The 12,996-nt window shown below is 44.9% G+C and overlaps 1 protein-coding gene across 10 annotated transcripts in view; it reads right to left on the bottom strand.

The window, feature by feature from the left end:
- Window positions 1-12,996, bottom strand: part of Grip163 (gamma-tubulin complex component 6) — a 521,720-nt gene that overhangs the window by 268,530 nt on the left and 240,194 nt on the right. The gene's annotated exons all lie outside the window — the stretch shown is intronic.

A 12,996-nucleotide genomic window follows, 5' to 3' on the forward strand; every position in this document is an offset into this window, starting at 1 on the left:
CTCTAGTAAGCATATGAAAAAAATTTAAAACAACGACTTAATCCATCTTGAATAATAAGGGGTAGTGTTTATGTCATTCAAAAAGAGAATAGATGGAAGAGGTTAGTAAAATGCATAGGAAATAAAATGTCTTCGAAAAAAATTGCAAATCGAATCGGACATTCTCAAATGTGAATAAAAAGGGAGATGCATACAAAAACAAATATTTTCAAATCTGAGCTATTTCTATCAACTGATAGCAAGCTCAGTGGTATGAGGCCTGAACTTTGTCACAATTGAGATTCTCTCTCAACAGCTCGTAAGTCAACCTCAACTGTCCTGACATACTCTCAGCCTGTGCACAACGCCTCAGTGTTGTGTTTCACTGCTTTAAAGAGTTTATTTTGGTTTGGATGAGGGACACTTGCATTTCGGCATCAGCCAACACTTTGTTTTTTGAGCTCAAGCTCCTTCAAAACGGCGGCAGCACGCTTCCTTTCCCGTTCATTCCTCAATGCTTAGGTCCGTTCTATTCTTGTCCTCCTTCCGCCACGCGTTCATCCCACGGACCATTTGAAGCATCTTCTTGGTCAGTTGCGCAGTCCACGTCCGAGTTTTCAAACTTCTTAGGGGCCGCGAAAACGTAAAAAAAAAAATCGACCGGTTGGAAAAAAATAAATGCATGTCATTTACTGCCCTTAAAGGCTGAAACCGCCACAGGCACATTCCAAAATGCTCTGAAGGCCTCTCGGTACACATATTAGGCACACTGGTGCTCGTACTGTGACAGGAAATACCGGGTGCATGCGTGTATAATTAAGGAATACATACTGTGTCCTGTGGCAACAGCCCCTTCCCACGCTTGTTATGCTTCACTGCAATACTTTTGCGTATGCTTCACCAAGTAACATTTCTGTACGAAGGCGAAGCTGACTTTCGAAAACCTGCAGCATGCAATGCACCATGCTTTCCAAGCTTGTAAGCCAATCGTGAGGACTGCAAAGACGGAGTCCATGGCATTGCTGACAGCAGCGAATTCTTTCCATAAAAAACACGGCCCCCAACGGCAAGAACCTTCATAGCGAATGTCGAAGCAGCCAGGCCTAGCTTTGCCGCAGTGGTGGCTACGGCTGCCAGCGGATCTACCTGCGAGTGCGCTGGTTTGAGGCGGTGAGGTAATTGAAATGGCAGCTGTGGTGTGTTTGATTAATGCCGTTTCGGACCTGCGGTCACGGCAAAATGTCCGGAAAATCGCACAGCGAAGAGTTCTTGCATCCAAAATTTCAGAGGTTCTGATACTTTGACTCTGTGGGGTACGTGGTGGTGCCACGAAGCCATCCAAATTATTAGGAATCTGGAAAGTCGGACATCGACTGTACACTGGCAACTCCTCCAGCTGACGATACGACGTCAAATACGATTTATTACAATTCTTGTCTGTTACTCGGGCCAGCATTACCGCGACTTTTGACCCTTTCAATAAAATTACAGCTAATTTTCCCTGATAGAAGCACAAATTCCCTGAGTTTTCCCCAAGTTTTTCCTGACTACTCAAAATTCCGGAGAATTCCCGGTATTCCCGGTTTTCCTGGTTGGTAGACACCCTGGCGTGAGACTTCAATGCACATCACTGACCTGAAGCCAAGAAGAAGAAGGCCTATTCGCTTTGCACGTGAGTATCCATGCTATCAGGAAGGACTAGCATCAGAACACTAGTGGTATCTGTCATACTACTGCCCAACTACACTGGCTACTGGCAGCGCACAGCTACGGGGAAACTCGGATTACAGAAGACACAAGAACCATGCAGAGAAAATGACATCAGTGGATGCGAGAGAGTCGAGCGTCCCCAATCGGCTCAAAACCCATGACAGTAAGGACATGCCAAGCACGGGCAGAAAATATAGGCCAATATGTTGGGAAGGTGGTTTCAGTGTTGTCATGGAATGGAACACTGATACCAGGCTTCTGTGTGAGATAATAAAATCACAACCTGGTTACAACAATCAATGAGCACAACTATAATGCTGGCACGCAGGTAAAAATTGTGTAAATAGATATTGCAAAACAGTGCCAGGTATGTGCAATGATTAAAGAGCAAAGGAAGCTGCAGAGATATTTTCATACTGAATGACACATAAGCTGTGTGGCTGTAATTATTAAAAATGATGTACATAGTGTTCTATAATTATTCCAATGATTGAGCTAGATCAGTTGTTTTAACTATGGGTGTGTCGGGGACCCCTAAAGAGACAATAAAGGAAAATACTAAGTCGACGTGAACTGTTTAAATACCATTCCAGAAACCTCACAACACTTGTTTCGTGCCTTGAAAATACTAAGCTTACGAGAAAATTGTATCTGAAGGGTCCGAATAACTTTTTAAAATTCAAATCTCCCGCCACCCAACCGGGGGAGTGGTTACGTTGCATTCGCCATCGCGACCCTTTGCTGCCACCAGTAAGTAAAACAGCGGCGGACAGAAGGCGGCACTGAGCCAAGACGGAGCGGCGGATTCGCCGCTGCAGCTTCTTTTTGGTCAAGTGCCGTAGACCTCACATGAAAGTTGAATTCTGTGCTACTTGCAGTTGTTCGAGTTTCACGAGCCAGCAAAACCAGTGCAGGACTATGCGATCAGGAAAGTACCGAAACATGAAAGCATGGGTGGCGCAGAATGAAAGCATGGACAGCGCAGACCTTTTGACCACCCGCATCATTGTCAACTGCGAATTCAATGAGCTCTTCTTTCTAAGCATGAAATGGAACTGGACAAGTAGCATTTTATTTCATATTATAATACAATACGAGGATATTTTTTTGCAAGAAGTAGTTGAGTACAGGTGACAGAATTTAACTGAGGAGTGCTTTCGTCATTGGGCAAGTGCTTGAATGTCCCGGGGGAATCTGTAATCATGTCCTGCATTTACCTCCATTTCTTGATTATTAAGGTCCTGTTCGCGATAATATTGACGCCTTAAAGATTCTCGAGCCCTAATCTATCACTTTAGTTTGACTTAGTATTTCTCTTTAGTGTCCCTTTAAGGGCTGACCCAAGTAGTGGGAGACTCCGGGGTGGGGGAGGGGCAGTTTATGTACGATGTCGCGACAAAAGTAGCAGTATTTGTTAAGTGGAGTAAACACTGTTTATTGATTCAGCAAATAATGAGAGTAATCACAAACATGAAATCCACGCTATTTATTGACATGCACAAATAACACAACAAAAGACCCTCTTCATTTTTATTGGCTTGTCAATTTGTGTCAGGCTGCACTTAAACAACTACATGCACTGCTGTTCAGCCAGTAGCAAGTTGCAGTGATGCTACTGGCCCATTTCATTTCAGAGCAGCTTTGGAGCAGCCAGAAATGTGTTTTGGAGCAGTAAACTGAAATTTTGGAGAATTAATAAAGGCAATTGCAAACTCCCCATATTACAGTATTTACTCGCATAATGATCGCACTTCTTTGTCAACAAAATTTACGCAAATTCAGGGGTGCGATCATTACGCGGGTTAAATTTCCCGCAAACAGAAAGAAAATTTTTTTTCATCTTGTGTTTGCTGCGAGCATAGTGTTTCTCACCATATTACCTAGAGGGAAATCTGGCGCTGCTATGCTGTGGTATGCATGGGAATGCCAGTATATTGTGAATTCGGATTGGCATCGTTCTCGGAGAGCCAGGCAAGCACCGTTCCGTCTGTCACGATTCATTGTCTACTAAAACTGCGCGTAAAAAGCTGTTTTAGCTTTATTATTACACAAAAACATGTTTTGGTAAACTACGAGAACTTGTTATTGCATGTACAATTATATAATATGTAAGTATCAGCGGGCTGCTAAAGTTGGAGGAGAAATTACAAGATTCGTGCTTGCTTTGAAACAGTTTGCCATCTGTTCTTGCTTTTCTTCGGTTGGTCATGCATTGTAGGTGAGTAAAGATGTAATATGCGTGAATGGAAACATTTGATGAAGATTTTAGTTTAGGAATGTGTTATTTGTGTAGCCATATCCACGTTCTAGACGAAGCATCTTACAACACCAGCCAACACGAGTCTCGCAGACACATATACCGTCACTCCCATAGATGGTCGCGCCAGATTTCCCTCTAGGTGTTATGGTGAGAAACTCTATGGCTGCAAGATCCTGCGTTCACTGCGAGATGACAACAGGTCAACAAATAGGCGGCTGCTGCTGTATGTAGTGTGGAACACACACACAAAAAAAATGGTGGCCAGCGGAGCAAGCCAAACACGCTAAACATGATTTTTTTCTTCTTGTAAGTACATTACGTGCATTGAAACAGTTTCTTCCGTATCAGTAATGAATACTATTGTTAATATCGGCAAGTTTGCGGCAATAACGTAGCCATGTACACTTTGAGGGGACACAAACAGATGGGTGTGCTTAGCTGCCAGTGACATAGGAACACATGGTGGGCATGCTGCGGAAACTGCGGCATTTGTCTTCACTAGTATCCTAATGTGGCAGGTTTCCGCTAAGGGTGGGCGAATATCATAGCTGTGTTACAAGCGTCGGCGTATGAATGGGGTAGATTTCTAACGTATCAGTGTCGACGTGGCTGCTATCATTGCCACTCACGATTTGTTGCGTGCCCACGAGTGCAGACGAGAAGAATCAAAAGGCGCCTTTTTTTGTTGTTGTTGACCACAACCATTATAAAGCCTACACATAATAAAGGCGAGTTTGGTTGTAGCTTTCTTTTTGTCATAGAAGTGTGGAAAGTGATGAAAGGAATGAAATGGGGCATCTGCTTAAGAATGTCTGGTGTGTGCAGACCGCTTGGTTCGTCTTGAAGAGTTGTTTAAGTAGCATTCGACAGATGGTAAGTGCGATCATTATTAGCTAGACATGGCACACGACATATCGCTTCGGCAAGTTCGGGGTGCGATCATTACGCGAGAAAAAAGAAAAGAATTTTGACGACAAAATTCAGGGGTGCGATCATTAAGCGAGTGCGTTCATTATGCGAGTAAATACGGAATGTCGTCTAAAGTTGAAATGTCAGTAATTCTGATAAATTTAATGCCAGCTAAGTAAATATTTGCTTGCATAGGTCGCTTGTGTGCTTTGGTAAACACAATTTTTGCGAACAAGCAGAGCTGATAAACGAAAATGTCTTTTATTTTGTTTTTTCATTTTTGTTTCGCGATTTGAAGCAGATCTGTTTTAATTCAAAACTTGAGTGATCAATTCTAAGACAATATCATTTTGTTTGATTATTCAAGAACACTTCCGTTCGGAAATATTCATCACCAAATTAGACACTCGGTAAGATAATTTTGCATTCATAAGTGGGGGGCCTGTGTCTCCGCCTTTTTTCCGTAAATTATTTTGGGGTAATGTCATGCTGGAAGGGCTGTAGCGCAGCTATCAACTCTGCCAGGCTTCTAGGCTAGCGCGCTACATATTCACCTACATCACATGGTGGGTTCATCCTTATGTCGAGACTTTCACCTCTGAATGTCAAAATTAGTGTACTGAGTTTCGAACTCCATGGTAAAGACAGCTGCTGCCGTATTTTTGTGGATTTTTTTGCAAAAATAGGGCCGAATAAGTGGTCAGTGCAAAAAACAAACAAACAAAAAAGATTTTGCATTAACATGATTTTGATGCTTTTTCCAATGCCAGCGCTACAAAATATTTACTAATGCCCAGTGCTATATGCTTCACTAATATACCATCTATTTAATATACCCTGACGGTCGTGACAGTGGAGGAATTTTGCTTTCGCTCGATCTGCGTCGCAAGTAGTCACGAAGTGCAGATGTGCGCGCATGACTTTTCACTGTGCAATGCTGTTAGTTTAGGCTCTGATGCCTGAATTCAGCTGGTAGTTTTCTGCCTACACGTGAGGTTTCCCCATTGTGCATGTACAATGAACAAAAAGCATTAGCGGTATAGTTGCCGGCACATCGTCCTCAGGCCCAATAGCGCCTTCCGGGCGCCACTCTAGTCCGCGATCTCACACCCAATTGCTGAGGCGGTTTACTGGTCCGAACATAATGGCGACCACCTTGCCGCAATTACCAGCTGGCAACACCCTTTCGTCATGGCCACGCAGTGCAGCTAGGCCTAACCTGCACCGTTTCTTCACTATCCTGTGATGCGAGCCGCTGTTTGGTGCCGAGTCAACCAAAATCTTAGTAGCGGCCAAACGGCATTCCTAAACCCATGAAATCACCTCACCAACAAAAGTAGGGGATAGGCAACCACTTTAATGACAGCCAGTTTGTTCATGGTCGTCATTTATGTGACAACTTGCACAATATTGTTACGTAGAAAGACGCAGATGTGACACTATATATAGGTATATTTACAGATAAATGCGCTGCACTTGGCCAAAAGAACAGCCTGTGCTAGCAGCTAATCGTCGTCATCAATGTTTTTGAACCTCTGGCCTCTTCATCATTGGACATCAGGAATACTGCTACATAGCCCTGCCCCCTGCAGCAAAAGCGCTGTCCAGGAACAACTTAGGGGCGGGGCTTGGAAGCAGTGTAGTAGGCCGTGAGCCTATGGATGAGCACAACACCACTGGAGGCTAGGGTAGAGGGTGAGAAAGAACTGACCAAAGCAATTTCATAGGTCACAGGCGTCACCTGGTGCAGCACGCGGTGATTCCAAGTGGCCTGAAGCTGCTTTTATGCCTTCAGTCACATTTGAAGCCATCATGCGCAGTCTTATTTTCATATTCAGTAGAAAAGGATTTCCTGATGCTATAGTGTCTAACAATGGACCACAGTTTGTTGCTGCAGAATTTCAAAACTTCCTGAAAGTGAGAAGCAGTAAGCATAGCATTTCTTGTCTTCTCTTTACTGCCCACAGGCCAATGGTCAGGTAGAAAGACTTAACCAGGTCCTCAAAGAGTTCATACAGATTGTTACTCTGGAACAAAGAGACTTCAGATTTGCAGTCTTAGAATACTTTGCAATTTACGGGCTTACTCCACATACGACTACTGGTGCATCTCCAGCTATGCTGCTCCATAGTCGCCAAACGAGGACTCAACTTGACGTTGCAAACATGCCTCCAATTTATCAAGAATTTGCTTCTCCGAAGTTGCATCGGAAAGTGCAGTGTAGAGCATGTCAAAAACAGTAAAATACCAGAAAGTATGTAGATCGTCGTTGTGCAACCAAACTTCCTCAGTTTATGCCAGGCGATTTTGTTAAAATACGTAGTATCTCAAGGAAATCTGGTCCTAAATACTCTGGTCTGTTCAAGATTTATTGTAAAGTAGGTCAAAGTACTTTACAGCTTGAAAATGGCAAGCAATAGAATGCTTCTAAACTGGTGAAGTACACGATACATCAGGATGAAACGACAAATGATTTCAATGCCGACACATCCTTTGATGATAGTTTTACACCTTTTTTTACAGTTCCTACTGGTACACGTTTTCATGCTGCATCCACTTCATTACAACCACCTGTTTCACCCCCACACCAGGTTCATCCATGGCAGAAAGGTCTCCTGAACTTCCATACGACACTCTTTCCCAAGACAGCTCCCGAAGGCACTCAGGACACCGACATACATTCCAGCTCTTGTGCGAGTAACAATTCCTCTGATCCTACTCTACAACTAGAACCAGTCCTCCTTAGGTCTACACGTCATAGACTACCTTTGGTACGGTTTAAAGATTATGTTTCCAAGTAGCTTTCTCCTTTGGTTTATTGCCTACAGAGGTTTAAACCCTCCCATGCAAATTCGGCTCTTATGCTAAAAATGTCTCTCCTTTCATGTTTGTTAGGTAAATAACACACAAGTTGTATCCTTCAAAAGGGGGGATTTCTGGCAGCATAAAGGTGCAATACGCATGTCTCCAAGTTACTCTGCATTTACTGCTATACAGTGTGTCACTTGCAGCTTAAACAGTGGATTCTAGTGGTGGCAATATCATTAAAAAAAAAAGCTTGTCGAGTCCACGGTATCCTCACAGAAAGGATACCTCACATCTCTTGTACCAAAGATGCCTGCTTAGAAAAAAAAAATAAAGAAAGTCTGTGATAGGCACATGTACTATGCTGAGCAATATGAGTAAGAACACAGAAGCGCATGTCAGATAGCCTCGAACCCTGCTATGGCCGATACGTGGCGGCCCCCGTCGGAAACAAAGTGGAAAGGAGGACGCTGTTCTAATAACTGTTGGCAATCCCCACCATGTGTCTCTTTATACAAAGTGCGGAACTTCGCATCAACAGTGCACATTGATAAAGCTGTTTGATATTGCGGTTACTGATAACTTTGTGCACCTTAGCGTGGCCAATGGCCGCACTATTTTGAAGCATAAACATTTGAGAGCTACTTCCCCGGGAAATCTGTGCGTCTGGCTATCTGTCTGAAACACGTGACACGATGCGCTCCATAAGATATACATCAGGTCCTGTGGGGGTACATCTGAAATAAGCTAAGCGCAGGAACAGGCACTTAAGAGCTGCGTTCTCTCAAAAAAGAAAATAAAAAGAAAGTGTGACGAAAAAAAATTACTCGCTGCAAGTTACTGTGCATGTAACAGTCTTATCGGCTATCGGCGGCCAGTGAAATACTGTACGCTGCCGTTTTCGACAAACGCAGACGCTGTGGGAGTGCAAACAGTTAGTGGAAGAGAGTCCCCCTCTCCCCTCTGCTTTCAACAGTGCCATCCACGTATCGCTCAAACTCGGTTTCAAGGCTATTTGCCGCGCGTTCACGTGTCCCTGCTCATATTGCTCACGATAGTACCTGAATTTTCTACTGTATAAAGATGTTATCACCAGCACTTGTCTTACAGCGCTCACATGTGGTCTCTAGTCAACTCATTTCAAGCTAAATAACATGGCATGTAGTGAGCAGCATTTCCACTGCAGTTATTTTTCCATTTGGCCAACGCCAAATAGAATGTGTAGATGATGCATGTCCATAACTGATACTAGTAGAAAATCCTATTCTTTGTATAATGCTAAATGATAATATGTCCAAAACTTAGAATGGAAAATCTTCATTGTGTAATGCTTACACTTCTGAGTTCTTGTGTAGTAACTCATGACTCTTGCTTTTGTTGCGAGGAGAGCGAGTGGCGCATTTTTCTCTCAAGGGAGAGGTGATGTGATATCCTGTGTTGGCTTCCCGTTTCGGTTTCAAATCGTTACATCAGGGTGCCACTTAGCGTCAAACGCTGTAAGTATACCTGCTGTGTTCCCCCCCCCCCCGGAATAAAGTCATTCTTTGTCTGGTCCCCAACTCGAGCAGACCAGCTCTTTTTTTGCGCCGCTTCACGCCAGGACGTAGGTCCTGCGTCCGGTCGCCCCATCGAAGATACTACACTCGTGTACTGGGAAAGAAGCTTCTCTGGTATTCCCACATGACGAGAGGGTGACCGAGCGCAACAAGTGAAAACTGTAAGCCACGACAGTTTTCATAAAAAAGCGCTAAAGATGAAGACGAAGGAACACATACGACAGGACTGGCACTACTTCCAATTGGCATTTAATAGAAATGGTAATCTATTTATGCTCTCTGCATCAGGTACATCATGCACTCATCATCATACACACAAAAGATTTAAATGAATCGGATCATACGCACGATTGTATGGTCAATCAGTTCAAGTGCCTAGATATCTCGAAAGAAATGTGACTTCTTTTTCTTGCAAAACCAAAGATGGACTGCTGATGCACTTGTCGCCTGCTTTCCTTATAAAATATGCCTCAACTATTTCTCGTTCTGTTTTTGTGTTCTCTTTCCTCAAGGAGGTTGTGTCACCAAACATGGGTGTGCATGCGCACTTTTTGCACTGCTCGGCCAAGTGACTTCTGTATCCTTTTCAAACATCATTGTTGTGCTCTCTAGCCCTGTCATTGAAGCACTGGCCGGTTTGACCGATATAAATGCATCCACAACCTAAGGGTATCTGATACACATCTGAAGTGCATTCAGCGTAATTGGTCCGGTGATTAGCATGACATGCATGCGTTCCTGGTGCTTCTTGTTTTGAAGATTACACACTGCTGACAATCTGCAATTTGCTGAAAAGAACTAGACTGAATTAGTGTCGGTTTGCCACCTTTTTCAAATTATGTGAAACTTTATGGAGGTATGGGATTACATGTACAGGTCTTTTGTTGTGATCCTTAGTTGGGTGCTTCCTTCCCCGTATTAATTTTTGAAGCAATGTTTCACAGACAGATGAAATGACAGACACTGGAAAACCACACAGTGGAAAAGCAAGGTGCCAGAAACTCATCGAAATTGTTGGCGTCACATGCACTTGTTGGTAAAGGCAGCCTCAAAAGACAGTCCGCGTCCGCATGATGTTGGTCACTCTTGTAACGGACTGCAAACTCAAATTCCTGTAAACATAGTGCCTATTAGGCAAGGCTGCCGGCCAGACGGGCCACGGAGACCAACCAACCAACATAGTGAATGGTGATCAGTAACGATCGTGAAGCAGCGCCCGTAGAGATATGGGCGGAACTTCTAGACTGCAAAGATGACAGCGAGACACTCTTGCTCAACGAACGGCTGGCATAGGCAATGGCATGCTTGGTGTCACCAAAAAACTGGACGACGACGATGCCGAGGCCGATTCAACTCGCATCAGTGTGCAATTCTGTTGTGGCAGAGGGGTCAAAATGGCGAAGTATGGGTCCGGAAGAGAGCAGGCACTTCAGTTGATGAAACGAGGAATCGCAATCTGCTGTCGAGGTGAAAGGGTTATCCTTGCGTAGCAATCAAGTCAGAGGGTAGGCAGTATTGGCAAAGTTGGGCACAAAACGTCGGAAGTACGAACAAAGACCCAAGAAGCTCTTCAGCTCACGTTGTGACTACGGTTGTTTAAAGCCGCCAACTGCAGCGACCTTCTGTGGGTCTGGTCGCACCCCCTGCTTGTCCACTAGATGTTCAAGTTGCGCCTCTTGCTGGCCAAAGTGACATTTCTTGGAGTTGAGGATAAGGGCAGCTTGTTCAAGGCAAGTGAGAAAAACGTCCAGTCGATGGTTGTGCTCTGCAAAAGTGCGGTCAAAAATGAAGACGCCGTCTAGATAACACAAACAAACCTCCCATTTCAGGCCGCACAGTATTGTGCCCATAAACCTCTCAAATGTTGCTAGCGCATTGCACAAACCAAACGGCACAACGCTGAATTCAAACAAGCTGTCTGGGGTCACAAAAGCGGTTTTCTCTTTGTCAGATGAATGCATGCGTATCTGCCAATGACCCAGTCGATGAAAAGATGAAAAGTAGGATGCGGAATGAAGGCAGTCGATAATGTCATAGATCCGAGAAAGTGGATACGCATCCTTTTTCGTCACAGAATTGAGACGCTGGTAGTCGACAAAAAACCTCCAGGACCCAACTTTTTTTTTCACGAGAATTATCGGCGCAGCCCAAGGGCTAGAGGAATCTTGAATGACACCCTTGGCTGGCATGTCGTCGACCTTTTGAGCGATGATCTTGCGTTCTGACGCGGACATGCGGTAGGGCTTCTGCCTGATGGGATGCACGGACCCCGTGTCGATCCTGTGGCAAGCCCGCGTAGTTAGAACGTGAACTTTGTTAGCGTTCTGCGCAAAATCAAATAATGACGCATGGTTGCTAAGGACGCTGACCAAGGCTTGACGCTTCTCTAAAGACAGTAACTTGTTGGTCATTTTTAAAAAAGGCGACGAGCCTTCAGAGACACCTGGTCAGCCCCGTGCTCTCAGGATTCGTGTGACGTGTCATCAGTTAAAGCACCTATATTGAGACTGGTATCCACTGCAAAAGAAGCAAGTCACATACAGCTGCGTAGCACAACAGACTGGGAGGCGAAATTTGACACTCATAGTGTAGTTGTTCCACAGGCCACAGAGAGGACACATCGAGGTATCAGCGCACTTTTCTTCACAACCATCGAAGGCACAGGCTCAACAATTGCATCAAATGTATCTGCCTCAACACCGCACGCAGCAACTCTGACTCTGGATAAGGAACGTGCCGGTAAGACAGCATCTTCAATGATGGCGAGAGCATGTGAACAGGTAGCAGGTTGGTCGGCAAGAGGAGACAGGAAAAGGTCGCCAGTACCACAGTCAACAGTGGCATCGCACCGTTGTAGGAAATCGAGGCCAAGAATTATGTTGCGAGCGGATCGAGCAAGCACTGCAATTTTGGCTTGTTACAAGTCATCGGAAAAATAAACATTCACAGTACACAGCCTAATAGGTCGGAGCAACTCTCCACTCACAGCATGAAATGCATTAGCGTTATCCCAGCGAAACATCACCTTATGGCCTAGTAGTGTTTTGAAATCCAGGCTGATGATGGAGTCTCTCACTCCTGTGTCCACTAAGGCCAACATAGCAACATTGTCCGCTAAAACACGAATCTTGTTATGACACACAGTGACTGGCAGAGGCATAGGGGCATCTAGCTGACGATGACTGGCGACTTCACCTCCATTGGTTGCACCGCCTAGTTACACGGCGGCGGTGACGTGAGACGTCCTCGCGGAGATGGAGACCAACGCTGGCGTGAAGGCATCGTCATCAATCTCCACAGAGAAGCTGGTGAGTCACTACGGTAATTCGCCTGTTGGTTTTCCCTACTATCACAGTTAGAAGGCCAGCGTGTCCCGTCACTGTGCCAATTGCTACTGATAAAAAGTGTGCATTCGCTCGTAGGACATTGGTGACGTGCGACGGCGATGAGGACAAAATCTGGTGACGTGACCACGGAATACCACATTGGAAGCAGATGGGGCGTTCACAGGACGCACTGAAATTGTCAGTAGCAGGATAACTAGCGTGGCCATCCCACTCTTGAGAAACTGCAGGTGGTCTGGGGGAGTAACCATCGTGGAGCTAATAACTGGGATGCGCGTTCATAGTAGGGTTTGGCGCTTTTGAGCAAGGAGTGAAGTTGTAGGCATCTATGGAGGCGGCGGTGATGGACATCTCACTGAAGTTGCAGTGAGAAAAAGGCTCTCGTGCCTGCGGAGTCGAGAGGGAAGCCGCTTCACGTCAGTCAAGCTCTTCC

Source organism: Dermacentor albipictus, chromosome 6, assembly GCF_038994185.2.
Source record: "Dermacentor albipictus isolate Rhodes 1998 colony chromosome 6, USDA_Dalb.pri_finalv2, whole genome shotgun sequence".
NCBI lineage: Eukaryota > Metazoa > Arthropoda > Arachnida > Ixodida > Ixodidae > Dermacentor > Dermacentor albipictus.